Below are 16471 nucleotides of genomic sequence, written 5' to 3' on the forward strand. Positions count from 1 at the left end.
CAGCCGGCCGCCAATCTGCCTCCGGGACGAAGAGCCCCACAGAGAGGAGCACTGACCCCGCGCGGGCGAAAGTGGAGCGGTCGCTGGGGCCGCTCTAGGAAGCCGGGAGGACTCCTCGCTTGTGCCCCTCCCGCCGCGGAGCTAGCGCGTCTCGACCGACCGCTGCCTTCCAGAGCGGAGCGCGGCGCGCGCTGATTGGTTGAGGTCCGTGGTGCCTTTTTGCCCATGACCAATAGGATTGGGGGGCTGAGCTCGGGGGACGGCCGCGTGGATGCTCCGCCACGTGAGGCCGCTTGAGGCGCCTGCTGAGACCCCGCTCGGCAACGTCCCGGGTGGGGGGGGTGGGCGACGGCCTGGGATCCGTGCCTTTGCTCTTAACCCAGTGTGAATTGTCGTTCTGTAGTTTTTACGTCTTAGGGTGAGATTCATTTAGTCCTTGCCACGGCCCAGCTTCTTTTGGCCTTTCAATCAGGCCTATTAAAATATTCATTTAGTAATCGATTATTAAAATTTATTTAGGTGGGAAAGAATAGACACAGGGTACGACGGTATGCAGGGTTAGCTTTAGGAAGAAGGTACTCTCCTCGGAGACTGAGGGACTAAAAAGATAGATGTGGAGATGATGCGTGCCCAGGCCCTCGGAGCTCATCATTTCAGGCCCTTCAACTAACAGGGAGTGTGGTTAAGCGTTGGGAGTGGGCAGAGGTCTGGACAGCTCCTGCGCAGATTACCCAGGGAATCATCAGAAGTCCTTGCTGTCCAGTGGATTTCGATTCATAGCGACCTTATCAAGGAAGGAGCGAAGTGCTTCTGTACCCTTGGTCTACTGATTATGTTGGGCAGTCCCTAAACTGGACTGATGGGAGGGGGAGTTACGGGGGTGGTGGGTTGCTTTATCAGAAAAGTCACTAAAACTCACATTCCACTCTGCCGAATCCCGGGCGTGTGTGTGGGGTGGGGGGGTGTCTTGGGAGTGCAATGACTATGAGAAAGACCTAAGAGAGCTTCGTGCCTTAGTAAGTGGCCTTTAATGTCTGCTGGAAGGCAACCGATGGACAACTGAAAATCAGCTGGGACTGAGAAAGTCAAAATCTGCCCTGCTATTTATCAAGTTGGGATAACAAACACAAATAAAATTAGCTGCAAATTTAACAGGAAACAATATTTCTCCCAAAGATATTCTGCAGCTTTAGAGGCATAATGACATTCTTCTTTGAGTGACTACTGCATTCTTATCATTCACTGAGAAACCTTAAAAAATCAGACTCCCCGAAACTTTGCTGCTTAAAATTCTATCAGTAAGAATGAAATGTCCCATTCTTGCCCGGAGGATCTAAGTCACTTTGACAGAGAAGCAGCTGGGATTTCCATCCCAGGTGCAGAACTTCAGATAAGGGATTGCAGGACACATTATTCTACATCTGTTTTAACTTTGAAGTTTCCAAGGAGAAGAGGGAGTGATCTGAAGGACCAAAGATCTACTAAGTTGGGCCCTGAGGGCTCCTCAGAGCCCTGGGACAGTTGAATGCTGGGAAGTAGAACAGGTGGGCAAAAGTAAGCACTGTACTGCCTAGAGACTGGAGGCAGCCATGGCCTCTTGTCCTCAGCATGGTAACTTGACAGCAGGCCAAAGCCAGGGCTTTTATCCTTCCTCCCCTTTTGTGTCATATCTTCCCCAAACCAAAATGCTGTGACTTCTTCTTATGTTTGCCCTCTGCCCTCACCTCTAAACTCAAGTTCTTTTCCTTAATACCTCTCCTGATTTCATTTGTCCCTTGAGAGCTGTCATAACTGAGCAGGCCTATCTCTTGCAAAGAGGCTAGTGGTTAAGTGCAGGCTCTAGAAGCAGCTACCTTGTATCAGATTTTAGCTCCACTTCTTGCCCACCTCTTTGGGAAAGTTGTTTGATCTCTTTATACTTCAATTTCTTCAGCCATCAAATGGGGGTTGGAGTCCCTGGGTGGTGTGAATGCTTAATGTGCTCGGCTGCTAACCAAAAAGTTGGAGGTTCGAATCTACCCAGAGGAATCTCAGAAGAAAGCCCTGGCAATCTGCTTCTGAAAAATCTGCCATTGAAAACTCTATGAAGCACAATTCTACTCTGAGTTGGAATTGACTCAATGGCAACTGTTTCTTACAGAAGAGAAAGCTGGATCTCAGAGATATTAAATGACTTGCCAAGGTCATTACAGCTAGTGAGTACTGGATCTGGGATTGGTACTGGCTGCCTGCCTCAAGAGGGCACTTCTACTAAACTGATTACTGCTGCTAAGATGGGTTCTACCAACTATAACACAATGTGGTTATTAGGTGGAGACTGTATAGTGCAAAGGCTGCTGCTTGATAAATATCTGCTTGAACAGAACAGAAAACGCTCTAACCTTTGCAATATGTTCCAGGAAAGATCTGTTGCGCTCTCTCCATCCCATCCCACACCCAGCCAGTCTGTCTACACAGGGGCAATTTCTGATGAGGCTGCCTACTCAGTGGTCACAGCCCAGAAAACCATGGTGCAAGAGAAGCTTGGCAACAGGAAGATGGGACAGGGAGAGGCTCCTGCTGTATATCAAATGCCCAAACTCCTTGGCTCAACCTGCATGCTCCTTTACTAGCAGCTTCCTTTACTAATAGCCCACATCTTCATTCCAGGCAGGGATTCTTGGCCCCTCCCTACTTCTAAGATTTTTTGGTGGAGCCAAAGAAACAAATGCCATGGAAAAGTGCTGACCTGAAACTAAGATCTTGTCAACGAAACTGTTCTAACTGCAATTATTCCCTGACCTTGATTTCGTTATATTAAAAGACTTGGCTCATGATCCCTGAAGAAGGGTTCGGCAACTGATTGAAGTTTGCATCAATGTAATCTTTTTCTGTGGGTATGAAAGTGTCTTGCTCACATGTGCATTTTGCATTTCCCTCTGATAGGAGAGCTTTCCCCAGGTGTGTAGCTGAATAAACAAGATGCCCTGTACCTGTCAGAAGATCTTTTGTCCATATTTCTTACCAACACCAGTGGTCTCTGCCCTCAGAGCGTCTGGTACCCACTTCCTCCAGACCAGGTCACTGATATCCAGTATAGGATCTGTTGTGAAAATCTCCATTAAAGGTGTTTTTGTGGCATCCTTACGTTTGACCATAAGCTTCCTGAAACCAGGAACACTCTGTTTCTTCGTTTGTCTCCCACTGTAGACAAAAGGCACACCCTTGTTAGCAGGTATAAGCTCTTCTGTTTTTCACTCAGCTGCACAGCTGGGGGAAAGCTCCTGTTAACAGTGATTTCCCAAATGTACACGTGAGCAAGGCACTTTTATATATAGGGATAGGAACAGATTACAAGTACAGCACATTCGGCTCTGAGCCCCCCTCAAGGATAAGGAACTCATTTCTGTCACATAATAAAACTAAGCACTCAGAACATCTGTGGTTGGGAGATGTTTTTTCGTTTTGTCTTTTAAATAATATTGTGTCTTAGGTGAAAGTTTACACAGCAGATTAGGTTCCCATTTAACAATTTTTGTACAAATCGTTCCATGACATTGCTTACAATTTTCACAACGTGCAAGCATTCTTGTTATTTCCATTCTGTTGGTTCTGTTTCCATTGCTCTAGCTTCCTTTCCCCTCCTTGCCTTCTCATCTTTGCTTTTGGGTAGATGTTGACCATTTGGCCTCACAGTTGATTCTTTAAGGGAGCACATTCCTCACAGGTGATATTGTTTATTTTATAAGCCAGTCTATTAATTGGCTGGAAGGTGACCTCCAGAAATTGCTTCAATTCTGAGTTCAAAGAGTATTTTAGGGCGATAGTCTCAGGATTTCTTCTAGCCTCTATCAGTCCAGTAGGTCCGGCCTGTTCTAGGAATTTGAATTTTGTTCTACATTTTTCTCCATTCTATCCAGGACCTTCTGTTGTGCCCTTTCCACTACTGTCAGAATGGTTGGTAGTGGTAGCTGGGCACCATCTAGTTCTTCTGGTCTCAGGTTAGAAGAGGTCATGGTTCATGTGGGCTATTAGTCCTATTTCTTCTTTGAGCCTTTGATCTCCTTCATTCTCTTGTCTTCCATACGAGTGGAGACCAATAGTTGTATCTTAGGTGGCCGACCACAAGCATTTAAGACCCCAGAGGCTAATCACCAAACGAGGATATAGAACATTATCTTTATGAACTATGCCAGTTGACTAAGTTGTCCCACAAGACTACAGTCCTAAGCCTTTTAACCCAGTAAACCAACTCCACAAGCTGGGAAGCCCCTGTAACTATGCCTGTATGTGCTTTGTTATATCCCTGGGTTTCTATGCAGCACACACAAACGTAAATACACACATGCTTAAAGATACACCTATATATGCGCGTGCATTTACTCGAATATGCCTTCCTATACACATACATGCATACGTAGCTACCTATGTAACCGCACACATACTTTCTGGTTATTACTGTTGTTGCAAAATTGTATATGTTATAGCATTTACCGAAATTGTCCCTTATTCTTGCATACTTCTTAATGTCTTCATTTACCTTGGTCAGGTAGTACAGACTTCACCCATATCTGGTATTGCCTTTCACATCACCAAAAATAAGAAGTGTCTCCTATCTAGAAAGTGATTGCCCCTCCCTCCCCTTCCCTGGAAGTTTCTTTTGAACTAACGAAGACAAAAGAGATGATTTCAGGTCATATTTTTTTTTTTTGCTTATAAAATATTTTATGGTTTTAGCTCTTCTCAGAGGCCTAATACAAGATATTGCAGACAGACTGATGGCTATTTCTGGCATGTCCACCACCAAAGCTAGAGCCCTAATCCATACCCTTGACCTTAAGTCCCCATCCTCTCCTTCCCAGGATCCTGCTCTGCCCTTCTTCTGGGAGCATGACTCCTTCCCTGGTCAGTTAGTCACACTGGGTTGAAGAAGTGGGGAGTGGTTTCTAGGGGTGGAGGACTACTCATTGTCTCCTTGAATCTATTCTCCCCTTCTCCACAGTTGGGCAGTTCAGCCTTCCTCAAAGATAAATGTGGCCATGTGACCAAGCTCTCACCAAAGGATTGGGGCACCTTCCATGACACTTGCTGAAAAGGAAATAGTCCCTGTGACTATTATGTCCGTCTTCCTAGAGCTGGACTATGGATATAGTAGTGGTCCAGCTTCAACCATGCAAACAACATCCTGGCCTAGGACATAGAACAGCAACAAAATCAATGTAATGTGGGTTCCAGAAAGATCTGGTGAAACTGAGCTTCCCCCTAGACCAGGGTTTGGCAAACTTTGGGGCTAGATAGTAAACATTTTAGGCTCTGTGGGCTGCTGTTATAGATTGAATATCTTTCCCTAAAATGTGTGTCAACTTGGCTAGGCTATGATTCCTAGTTGTGTAGTTGTCTTCCATTTTGTGATCTGATGTAATTATCCTATGTTGTAAATCCTAACCTCTGAGATGTTAATGAGGCAGGATTAGAGGCAGTTATGTTAATGAGGCAGGGTACAATTTACAGGATTAGGTTGTATCTTGAGTCAATCTCTTTTGAGATATAAAAGAGAGAAGCAAGCAGAGTGGAGAGGGACCTCATACCACCAAGAACAGCCAGGAGCAGAGTGTGTCCTCTGGAACTGGGGTCCCTGAACTGAGAAAATCCCAGACTCAAGGGAAGACTGATGACAAGGACCTTCCCCAGAGCCAACAGAGAGAGAAAGCCTTCCCCTGGAGCTGACACCCTGAATTCAGACTTCTAGCCTCCTAGACTGTGAGAGGATAAATTTCTGTTTGTTAAAGCCATCCACTTGTGGTATTTCTATTATAGCAGCACTAGATAACTAAGACAGCCATGTACAGTCTCTGTCACATAATCTTTGTTTTCTCCATTCTTCACATCCCTTTAAAAATGTAAAAACCATTCTTATGGGCTGCACAGAAACAGGTCATGAGCAGGATTTGGATTTGGTCTGCAGGTTGTGGTTTATGTGGACATTTATGTGAAAAAGAGATAAACTTGTATCATAGAGCATGGAAAGCCTTCTCTGAGGTGACATTTGAATATAGACCTCAATTGAAGTAAGGGGGTGACTTCTGTAACTACTTAGGGAGAAAGTATGGAGTGGGAAGGTAAGGAGCAAGAACAAATATCTTGAGGTGTAAATAAGCTTGAAGTGTAGGCCAGTTATTAATTTCTTTCCTCTTGGCTCTAAATCCACTCTTCTTTGTACTACTTTGTGATACCAGAGCTGGACCCTGTAAATACTTTCCCCTTTGCCAGTTGGCAGTAGAGGGTGTGGGAGGGACAAAGCAAAGAGGAAGAGGCTTCTCCTCCTGGTTTGTTAGTTTTTCCTTCTTGTTCCTATAGCACAGCTGCCAGTGGTGTGCAGACCTAGTGGCACACACCCTCCAGTCAGTTTCACTGGCACCCCAGCCGGGGGTTTCCTGCTCATCGGCCCTGGCCTGCAGCACTCAGTGAACATCATCATCCAGCACGCCACAGCGGTTTTGATAGATGTTTAACAAGCACGATTTGTAGCGCTTACTTATTTCTGTGGTGTCAATACTCCCACCATGGCTGATGTACAAAATTTGCTCTTGTAAGCCAATACAAGCTGGCTTCACCATGTCACTGGAACAGTCATACCGTCTCCAATAACATCTTAATTTCAGCCTTGGTGGAGGTAAGGGGGGAAGTTTTCTTCCCCATTTGCTTCTTCCTTGGTTATTCTCCCTCAGCCCTAGAGGTAGTGACAACTCCCCACCTTCTGTTATTCCTATATTCTTTAGTGATCTCTTCAACTCCTTTAACAGATAATCCCCTTTTACTAGTTAATGCTTCTTTCTATTAAATTTTCCCTGTTCAAATTACTAGTGTGATTTCTGTCTCCTGCCTGCACACATGCAGATGTAACCATCTAAAGGCAGATATGTATAGGTGCGAAAAGGGTCAGGACCAAAGAGCCACCCATAATAAATAATAATAGCCACCTCTGCTTGAGCAGCCGCTCTGTGCCAGGTCTGGAACTCTAATGAGGTAGACATTCCTATCCCTATCTTATCAGCGGGGAAACTCCACAGCTCATATCTTGCCCAAGGTCATACTAGAAAGAATCAGGATTTGGCTGTTATTTATAGCCAGTTATTGATAAACCAGTTGTTGTCGAGTTGATTCCCATTTATGGTGAGCCCATGTGTTTCAGAGTAGAACTGTGCATAGGATTTTCAATGACTGTGACCTTTTGGAAGTAGGTTGTAAGGCCTTTCTTCCAAGACACCTCTGGGTGGATCAGAACTGCCAGATTTTTGGTTAGTAGCCAAGTGCTTAATCATTTGTGCCACTCAGGGACTCCATAAAGTTACTGATACAACCACCTTAATAAAAGGACATGAAGTAAGTGATGACTGACAGGTGAGACCAGGTAAGCAGCTTTTTCTAAAGCAAGAAAAGTACAGGAAAAACTTAGGGTGTTATAACTTCTATGGGGTCTAGTCTTAAAACAGACAGACAAAAGCTCAAGTCTGACTGGAGACTTTCTCACCTTTATTACACTGGGAAGGCTCTTCTCTGGTGTGAACTCTCTGATGTCTAATAAGCTCTGAACTCCATCTGTAGGCTTTCCCACATTCTTTACATGTAAAAGTTTTCTCTTCATTGTGAATTCTCAGATGCTGACTTAGGTATGGGCCGTAACTGAAGGCATTCCCACATTTATTACATTCGTAGGTATCTCTCCTGAATGAATTCTGTGATGTTGAACAAGATAAGCATTCCACCTGAAGGACTTTCCATATTCATGACATTCATAGGGTTTCTCTCCAGTATGAATTCTCTGGTGTATAGTAAGATCTGAGTTATAAAGGAAGGCTTTACCACATTCACTACGTTCATGTTCTTTCTTCCCTATGCAAGTTTTCTTACCGGTGGCATTCACCTGCCTGAAACTTTTCCCCTGGGCAAGGGACTTCCTCAGTCTCTTCCCTTTGGAGTTTCCTTGTTGCTGCTCTAAGGTACCCTCAATTTCAGAGGCAGCTTCGAATGCAGAGGTGCTGACAGCAAGTTTTTCTGGAAACACCTGTGTTTCCACTTCAGCAAAGGGTGATTGCAGCAATGATCCTTTGTCCTTGGGCTCTGGATCGTCATCTGCAACAACTGATGGAAAATACAAATATATCTCTTGGAGGTGTATGGAGAAATGACACTTCGATTAGGGTTTACATTTCTAGGCTAGGAAGAACATAAAAGCTTAAAAATATTCAATATACATATGACAAAGTCTGTAAAGATATTTACTCAAATATTAACAATGGTTATCTCTTGGTGATGGGATGGTACAGGGGACAGAGTTTCTTCTTTCTCTCTCTTTAAAAATTTCTCCTGCTTATCTGTTTTGCTTGCTTACTTGTTTGCTTTTCCCCTAAAGGAACACTACAAAAAAGTTATTTGAAAAATAAGTTTTAAAGCAGGCTATTCTTTTTAGGATTTACTCTTTAAAAATAAGGAAAAAAGTCATATCCTCAAGGGATTTGGGAGTGGTCAACAGATATTATGAAGAAAGGAAAAAACAAGAAAGATGAATCATTAGGGTTAGGGAACGGGTGTTCCTAAAGACAGAAAGAGTCTTCCCTACCTGGTTCTGTAACCCTCACCATTTCCCTGCCCCATAAATCTAGAGCTACTGTACAGGATCCCCAAGAGCTCTCTCCTATAGCAGGGTGGACTGCCAGTTCCCTGCCTTCTATCTTCATGGTGCCCTGTAGTCTTCCCTCCAACCTCCTCCCTAAAAAAGGAGGAAAAGAGTGCTGACTTTTTTTTTTTAATGGCATGTCCATAACTCTATATTCTTAGATAAAAAAAGCAATTGCTTTAAGACAACTCAAGACCATTTAAGAAATTAACTTTTTTTTTTAAATGGGTTAAATGTGGTTAAAGAAATCTGCAGCATGCCCACTGTTAAACAAACAATAGTTAACTTCTTTTTTAAAAGTGAAGTATCAAGTTGATAAATGAGAAATGAGATAAATGATAAATGAAAATGAGAAAAGAAAAAGTCTGGAAGAAAGGCAAGCCAGTAGGTAAAAACATACTTTTGGAATAGACTCTGAGATTAATCTCCATTTCTAATCTTTCCCATTTTCTTGCTAACAAGAATTCTGTTTTCAATTGCTTTCATTTGGTGGTGGGGATGGGGGATGGTGAGGAGTTTGGGGTGTCAAACCAAATATCACAGAGAATCTTTCTGATGAGCAGCGTAATGACATGAGCATGGTTCGTGATGTTACAGAGGTCAACGAGGACAGTTCACAGTCCTGAGGCTCTAACTCTATTGACTCCAAGTCTAATGGTTGCCATTAGGGGAGAGGCAAGGATATTTGTAGGGATGTATGCAGGCTGGGAAAGAAGTTTTTGCAGAAAATCTGAAGTGCAGAACTGCAGACAGTGTTTCAAACAGGGCTGTTTAGACGGGGAGGATAGGTGATAGATAAAGGTGCTGACAGCTGTGTCTCGTACAGGAGTGTATTATGGCTTAAATAGTGTGTTTTGATGGGAGTCTTAAAAGCTTGTGAGCAGCCATTGAAGATACAGCTATTGGTATCTACTTGTTCAGAGAAAAAGAGTAAGAAGGAAACCAAAGACTCAAAGAAGAAAATAGTCTATAGGACTAAGAGTCCACACGTACCATGGCCTCTTCCACCCAAAGACTAGAAGAGCTCAATGGTGCCCGACTACCACTACTGACCATTCTGATCAGGGCCACAATGGATGTACCATGATAGAATGGGAAAAAAATGTGGAACAGAACGTCGAATTCCTAAAAGAAAATCAAACAAACAAAAAACAGACTTACTGGACCAGTAGAGACTGATGGACTCTCTGAGACTATTACCCTGAGATAGTCTTTAAACCTTGAACTGAAACTAGCCCCTGAGGTCACCTTTTAGCTTAAAAACAGATTGGCTCACAAAACAAAGAATATCATCTGTGAGTACTGTGGTCCTTCAAAAAATCATCTATATGACACCAAACAGTCAATAATGACTTTCAAACAAAGATGAGAATGTAAAGGGGCAGGGAAACTAGATTAATGGGAAACAAAACAAAAAACAAGAAGGAAATGGTCATGTGGTTGTAGAGGCTGGCAAGTCCCAAGTCCATGGGTCAGGTGTCAAGCTGGAGACTTCTCCTGACTCATGTAGCTGCAGGGGCTGACGAACCCAAGATCAGCAGATTAGATGGCAGGCCACTGGCTCACAGGCTGTGAGGTCAACAAACCCCAAGATTGGCAGGTAAGACAGAAGGCTGCTGGCTCAAGTCACAAGAACCAGAGGTCAGATGATGATGAGCTGGATGCAAATCCAGTGCAAGTGATCTTTGCTAGAATGTCCGCATATATTTTGGATGCAGGCAATGCCCCCAAGGAAACTCCTCTTACAACTGATTGATCGCATCAGATCACATCACAGAGGATGACTACATCATTACATAACTGCTAAATTACTTCATTACATAACTGCCAGTCTACATCATTACATAACTGCCAAACCACTGAAAATCGTGGCCCAGCCAAGTTGACACACAACCTTAATCATCACAGTCCTCTCCTTGTCAACTTGGCACCTGTACATATCTCCTTAAACCATGCACAATCTCTAAACAAAGCCAGTTACAAAGTCATACTTGCACATAACATGATAAAACTAACATGTGTACAACCAAAAATGCACTAGCCCCGTTTACATCTTATATTTTGTAAGGGAAGAAAACAAAAATATTTGATGCACACATACAAGGAAGGAATACTCATAACAATTTCAGTTCTTGTTTCTGCAACTGATCATGTGGTCGTAACTGGTATTTAGAAGAACTATCTTCCACCACCCATTCCGTATTCCCTTTTTTTTCAGTGAGCACCTCAGCTGGTTGTGGTTCTTTACCTGGTGGGGTGACCCAAACTTTCACTCCTGAAGTCTGGACCATTAGTAATCATGTTGGGATAGGGTTTTTGTAGTTTTCCATTGACTTTAATCATAGGGCATGGTAGTACTAAGAGACACCCTAAGGGATCTCCTGCATTCCAGACATACTCTTCTTTACTTCCATTATGTAATACCAATCCAATTTCCTCTTGGTAATCAGAATCGATCACATCAGTCAGTATGGTAACTTCCTTCTTTGTCTGTTGATCCCGAGACATAAGGAGCCCAAAGTGGCCAGGTGGAATTCTTAGCTTCCAGTTCAATGGAATCAGTGATGGGTCTCCAGGTGGAAAACATTCCACCCTTTGGAACTAAGATCTCTAGACTCACAGAAGATAAAGTTGCAAGGACAGGAAGCAAAAATCTTGTGAGTGGGTCATTAGGGGTAATAGTGAGTGGTGCCACTCCCATTTCTACCCCTTGATTCCAGGACCCATGAATCCTGACTATGAGAGAAAGAGCACCATATACTGGATGTTGACTAGAGCATATACAGTCTCCTGGAGAATATTTCCCCAACACTGCAAGTGTTGCCACCTAGCTGGTGTAGTAATTGTGTCTTTAGAAGGCCATTCCACCATTCTATCAAGCCAGCTGCTTCAGGATGATGGGGAACATGGTAAGATCACTGAATTCCATGACCACGGGCCCACTGCTGTACTTAATTTGCTGTGAAGTGAGTCCCTTGATGCGAGGTGATATAGTGTGGGATACCATGACGATGTATAAGGCATTCTGTAAGTCCACAGACTGTAGTTTCGGCAGAGGCACTGAATGAAGGGAAGGCAAATCTGTATCCAGAGTAAAGTGTCTATTCCAGCAAGAATGAAACACTGCCCTTTCCATGATGTAAGTGGTCCAATGTAATTAACCTGCCACGAGGTCACTGGCTGATTGCCTGGAGGAATGGTGCCATATCGGGGACTCAGTGTTGGTCTCTGCAGCTGACAATGCCCTGGGCTATATCTCAGACAGGCTCTTCAGGCACAGCTGGGTTAATGTTATCAGGTGTTGGTGGAATGGATAATGGTTTTACTGGGGAGGGTCGCTTAGCAGACAAAGATAGAGTGATCTCTTCAGATGGGAGCGAGAGGGCTGGTTCTGTTGGCGTGAGTGATTTAGCAGAATTTAGGGGCTCAGTGTCCCCGGCTACCTGATTATCTGCCCATATGTCCCCACCCCAAGTTTCAGGATCCCATTTCTTCCCAATCAATGCTCTCACTTTAACTTCAGACACCATTTGAGATTGAGAATTCAACTGGCGTTGTAATTCAGCCACTCTTACGATAAGACTCTGGGTTTGGTTTTTGGTAATATCAGCTCTGTTATTACAAGAAATAAGGCTTCCTTTCAGGGCACAAGTGGCAATTTTGAGGTCTCTTATGCAGCATTTGAGCTGTGACTCCAAAGCCCTGAGCTCATTTCTTTCTTTCACCACTTTGTCTAGTGAAAGTAGGAACAAACAACCAGCTTCCACACACTTCTCATTCTGAGAAAATTGTAGAAAAGTATCAAACATGTGGTCACCCAGAGCCTTGCTTCTCACCAACTCTTGATCTATTGGTGGTGGTATTTTGTGTATTAATATTGCCACATCATGCCATGGATTAGCATTGCTCTCTTCACTACTGGAGGCAGAATCATCAGTGCTTTTAAAACTAGTTAGACATGAGAACCAATTTAGAATACTCATTCTTACAATTTTGTTTCTCTAGAACCACTCAGAACCAAATATCTTAGGCTGGATTCTCTCAAGAAGCAAAACCAGTGAAGCATGTGTACATACACATATGTACACACACACACATACGTATTTATATATAGTTTTGTTGTTGTTAGGTGCTGTCATGGATTGAATTATGTCCCCCCAAAAATGTGTGTATCAACTTGGTTAGGCCATGATTCCCAGTATTCTGTGGTTGTCCTCCATTTTGTGATAGTAATTTTATGTTAAAGAGGATTATGGAGGAATTGTAACACCCTTACCAGGTCATATCCCTGATCCAATGTAAAGGGAGTTTCCCTGGGGTGTGGCCTACACCACCTTTTGTCTCTCAAGAAATGAAAGGGAAGCTAGCAGAGAGTGGGGGACCTCACACCACCAAGAAAGCAGCACCAGGAGCAGAGCGTGTCCTTTAAATCTGGGGTCCCTGCTCCTGAGAAGCTCCTCTACCAGGGGAAGATTCAGGACAAGGACCTTCCTCCAGAGCCAACAGAGAGAGAATGCCTTACCCTGGAGCTGATGTCTTGAATTTGGACTTTTAGCCTATTTTACTGTGAGGAAATAAATTTCTCTTTGTTAAAGCTATCCACTTGTGGTATTTCTGTTATAGCAACACTAGATGACCAAGACAGGTGCCATCAAGTCAGTTCCAACTCATAGCGACCCTCTGTACAACAGAACAAAACTTTGCCTGGTCCTGTGCCATCCTCACATTCATTGTTATGCTTGAGCCCATTGTTGCAGCCACTGTACCAATCCGTCTCACTGAGGGTCTTCCTCTTTTTTGCTGGCCCTCTACTTCACCATGCATAATGTTCTTCCCAAGGGACTGGTCCTTCCTGATAACATGTCCAAAGTATATGAGACAAAGTTTCATCATACTTGCTTCTAATGAACGGTCTGGCTATACTTCCTCCAAGACAGATTTGTTTGTTCTTCTGGCAGTCCATAGTATATTCAATATTCTTCACCAACACCATAATTCAAATGCATCAATTCTTCTCAGTCTTCCTTATTCATTGTCCAGCTTTTGTATGCATATGAGGCGACTGAAAGTACCATGGCTTGGGTCAGGTGCACCTTAGTCCTCAAAGTGGTATCTTTCCTTTTTAACATTTTAAAGAGGTCTTTTGCAGCAGATCTGCCCCGTGCAAAACATTGTTTGATTTCTTGACTGCTGCTTCCATGGGCATTGACTACATGTAGATCCGAGGAAATGGAATTCTTGACAACGTCAGTCTTCTCTCCTTTTATCATGATGTTGCTTACTGGTCCAGTCATGAGGATTTTTGTTTTCTTTATGTTGAGGTAAAATCCATACTGAATGCTGTAGTCTTTGATCTTCATCAGGAAGAGCTTCAAGTCCTCTTCACTTTCAGCAAGCAAGGTTGTGTCATCTACATATTGCAGGTTGTTGAATGAGTCTTCCTTCAATTGTGATGCTGCATTCTTCATATAGCCCAGCTTCTCACTTATATTCATACAGAGAGAGAAAAAGAGAGAGGGAGGGAGGCAGAGAGGGAGAGGGATTTATCTTAAGGAAATGACTCACACGGTGGTAGAGGCTGGCAAGTCCCAAGTGTGGGTTGCGTATCAGGCTGGAGGCTTCTCCTGAGTCACGTAGCTGCAGGGGCTGATGAACCCAAGATTGGCAGGACAGACAGCAGGCCACTGGCTCACAGGCTGCAGAGGCTGATGAATTCCAAGACTGGTAGGCAATATGGCAGGTTGCTGGCTCAAGTCCCAAGAACTGGAGGTCAGATGATGATGAGCCAGATGCAGGATCCAGAACAAGCAAGTGAGCTTTGCCAGAATGTCCATATACATATTGTATGCAGACCACACCCTCAAGGAAAGGTCCCTTACAACTGATTGATTCAGATCACATCATGGAGGATGACTACATCATTACATAAGTGCCAAATTACATCATTACATAACTGCCAAACCACTGAGAGTCATGGCCCAGCCAAGTTGATGCACAACCTTAACCATCACAGTCTCTCACTAAGAAGTAAGAATAGTAAAGCCAGGGTGATGATAGCCACTATTTGTGCACCTATTCTGTACCAGTTACTGTGCCCTTTATACTCCCTCTCTGTCCTCTCCATCCCTGCAGAATTCTGCTCCTCACCACTTTCTGGGAAAGTCTGGTTCTCCTTGGGCTGGAGCCAGGTGTTCAGTGCGTCCTGGCCTACTCCTGAAGGTGCCTTTTCCTCCCACAGCCTTTTTTGTGCAGGTCCATGGTCAGGGTCTGGGACCCTGAGGCAATCAGGAGCCACTCAATTTATGTGAGACCGAAGTTTCCAAGGAGGCTTGAGGGAGCCTCCTCAGAGTCAGTAAAGGAAAAGGAAGAGGAGCCAAGGTCTCATCAGGCCTTGAAGACAAAGAAGACAGAGACAGAAACACATACTAACTGTTCTACCTAGTTTGAATTTGGAAACTCCCCCCACTGCTGCCTTTCTTTCTAGATTGAAGGTCATTGATCCAGCTCCCACAGAGATCACACATCCCCCTTCCCACCTGTGGTCCTGGTTCATCAAGTTCTGTCTCTATATCCTCCAGCATAGTCACAGCCTCTTCTCCACTCTTAGGGCGATGTCCCTGCATCCAGGTCTGGAGCTTCTCATGTAGGATGGTAAGGAATTGTTCCAGTAGCAGCAACTCCAGGATCTGCCCCATGGTGTGCCTCTCTGGCCTCAGCCACTTACAGGAGAGCACCCACAATTGACTCAGGGCCCACAGGGACCAGGCGTCTCTTGGTAGCAGAGTTGCCTACAGTGCTGGCAAAAGATCTCTTGACTGGCAGAGGGGTTCCTCTGTAGTCTGGTCTCATACTCCCAAGCCTGTTCCCCTTCCTTTAGCTCCACCATCATAATCTTCTCTTGTTCCCGTGGGTCCTGAAGGGCCAGAATTTTAGCTGCTGTTAGTGATATAGACATCCTAGAATAGACTAGCTTTGCGGAAGGCCCATGCCAGCTGTAGTCTTTCAGGGGTATCCTGTAACACAAGAAGAAATCATTCTTTTTTTTCCCCCCTGTTCATTGAACATATGCTCAGGAGTTTCAGAGAGCCAGACTCTGTACTAAGCTCTTTACACTATTCCTCCTCACCCTCTTCCCAGAGTCCTGCTCTAATGAAACCCTGCCTTTGAGAAACTTGCAATCTTGTGGGGACAGACCCTAAAGTGTTTTTCTACCACTAGATAAATGCTATAAAAAGGGGGGAAAAAACAAAACAAAACAGAAAAAAAGTGCTCTGAGAACCAAGGGGAGGAAATAACAATTGGGAAGAAACAAGCTTGAAGCAAAAACTAAGTGACCAGATACAGAGCCCAGGGGTCAGCAACTTTTAGTGTGAGGTGGCTTGCCTGTCTTCAGTTTTTGACCCTTTCAAAGGTATTGGAGAGGTAGCCTTCTCCCATATGGCTCCTCCACTTTTTCTCAAATTCCTTAAGTAGTGGATAGAAGGCAAGAAAAATTTAATTGCCCCAGAAGCGGTTAGATCACATTCAAACCGCAGGATTTGTAGCAGGGCCCTGTTTTAAAAAACAAACAAAACCATTGCCGTCAAGTCGATTTTGACTCATAGCGACCCTACAGGACAGAGTAGAACTACCCCATAGGATTCCAAGGAGCGCCTGGTGGATTTGAACTGCCGACCTTTTGGTTAGCAGCCATATAGCTCTTAACAACTATGCCACCAGGGCTTCCAAACAGGGCTGCTATGAGCAAGACTTGATACTGGTAATGTACCTAGTGCTTCAGGAAAACCTAATAGATAAGGAGGTGAAAGGAACCCG

General features: G+C 44.1%; 1 protein-coding gene across 8 annotated transcripts in view; it reads right to left on the minus strand.

Moving 5' to 3' along the window:
* Window positions 1-1214: 1214 nt before the first annotated feature.
* ZNF594 (zinc finger protein 594) overlaps window positions 1215-16471 on the minus strand; it is a 50433-nt gene continuing 35176 nt past the window's right edge. For 6 of the 8 annotated variants that reach the window (XR_007514058.1, XR_007514056.1, XR_007514053.1 and 3 more), the window contains one exon: window positions 1215-15669. The gene's annotated coding sequence lies outside the window, so the exon portion shown is untranslated. The remainder of the gene's footprint in view (window positions 15670-16471) is intronic. The other 2 variants (XR_007514057.1, XR_007514055.1) reach the window with 1 other exon arrangement.

Source organism: Elephas maximus, chromosome 19 (assembly GCF_024166365.1).
Source record: "Elephas maximus indicus isolate mEleMax1 chromosome 19, mEleMax1 primary haplotype, whole genome shotgun sequence".
Taxonomy (NCBI): Eukaryota; Metazoa; Chordata; class Mammalia; order Proboscidea; family Elephantidae; genus Elephas; species Elephas maximus.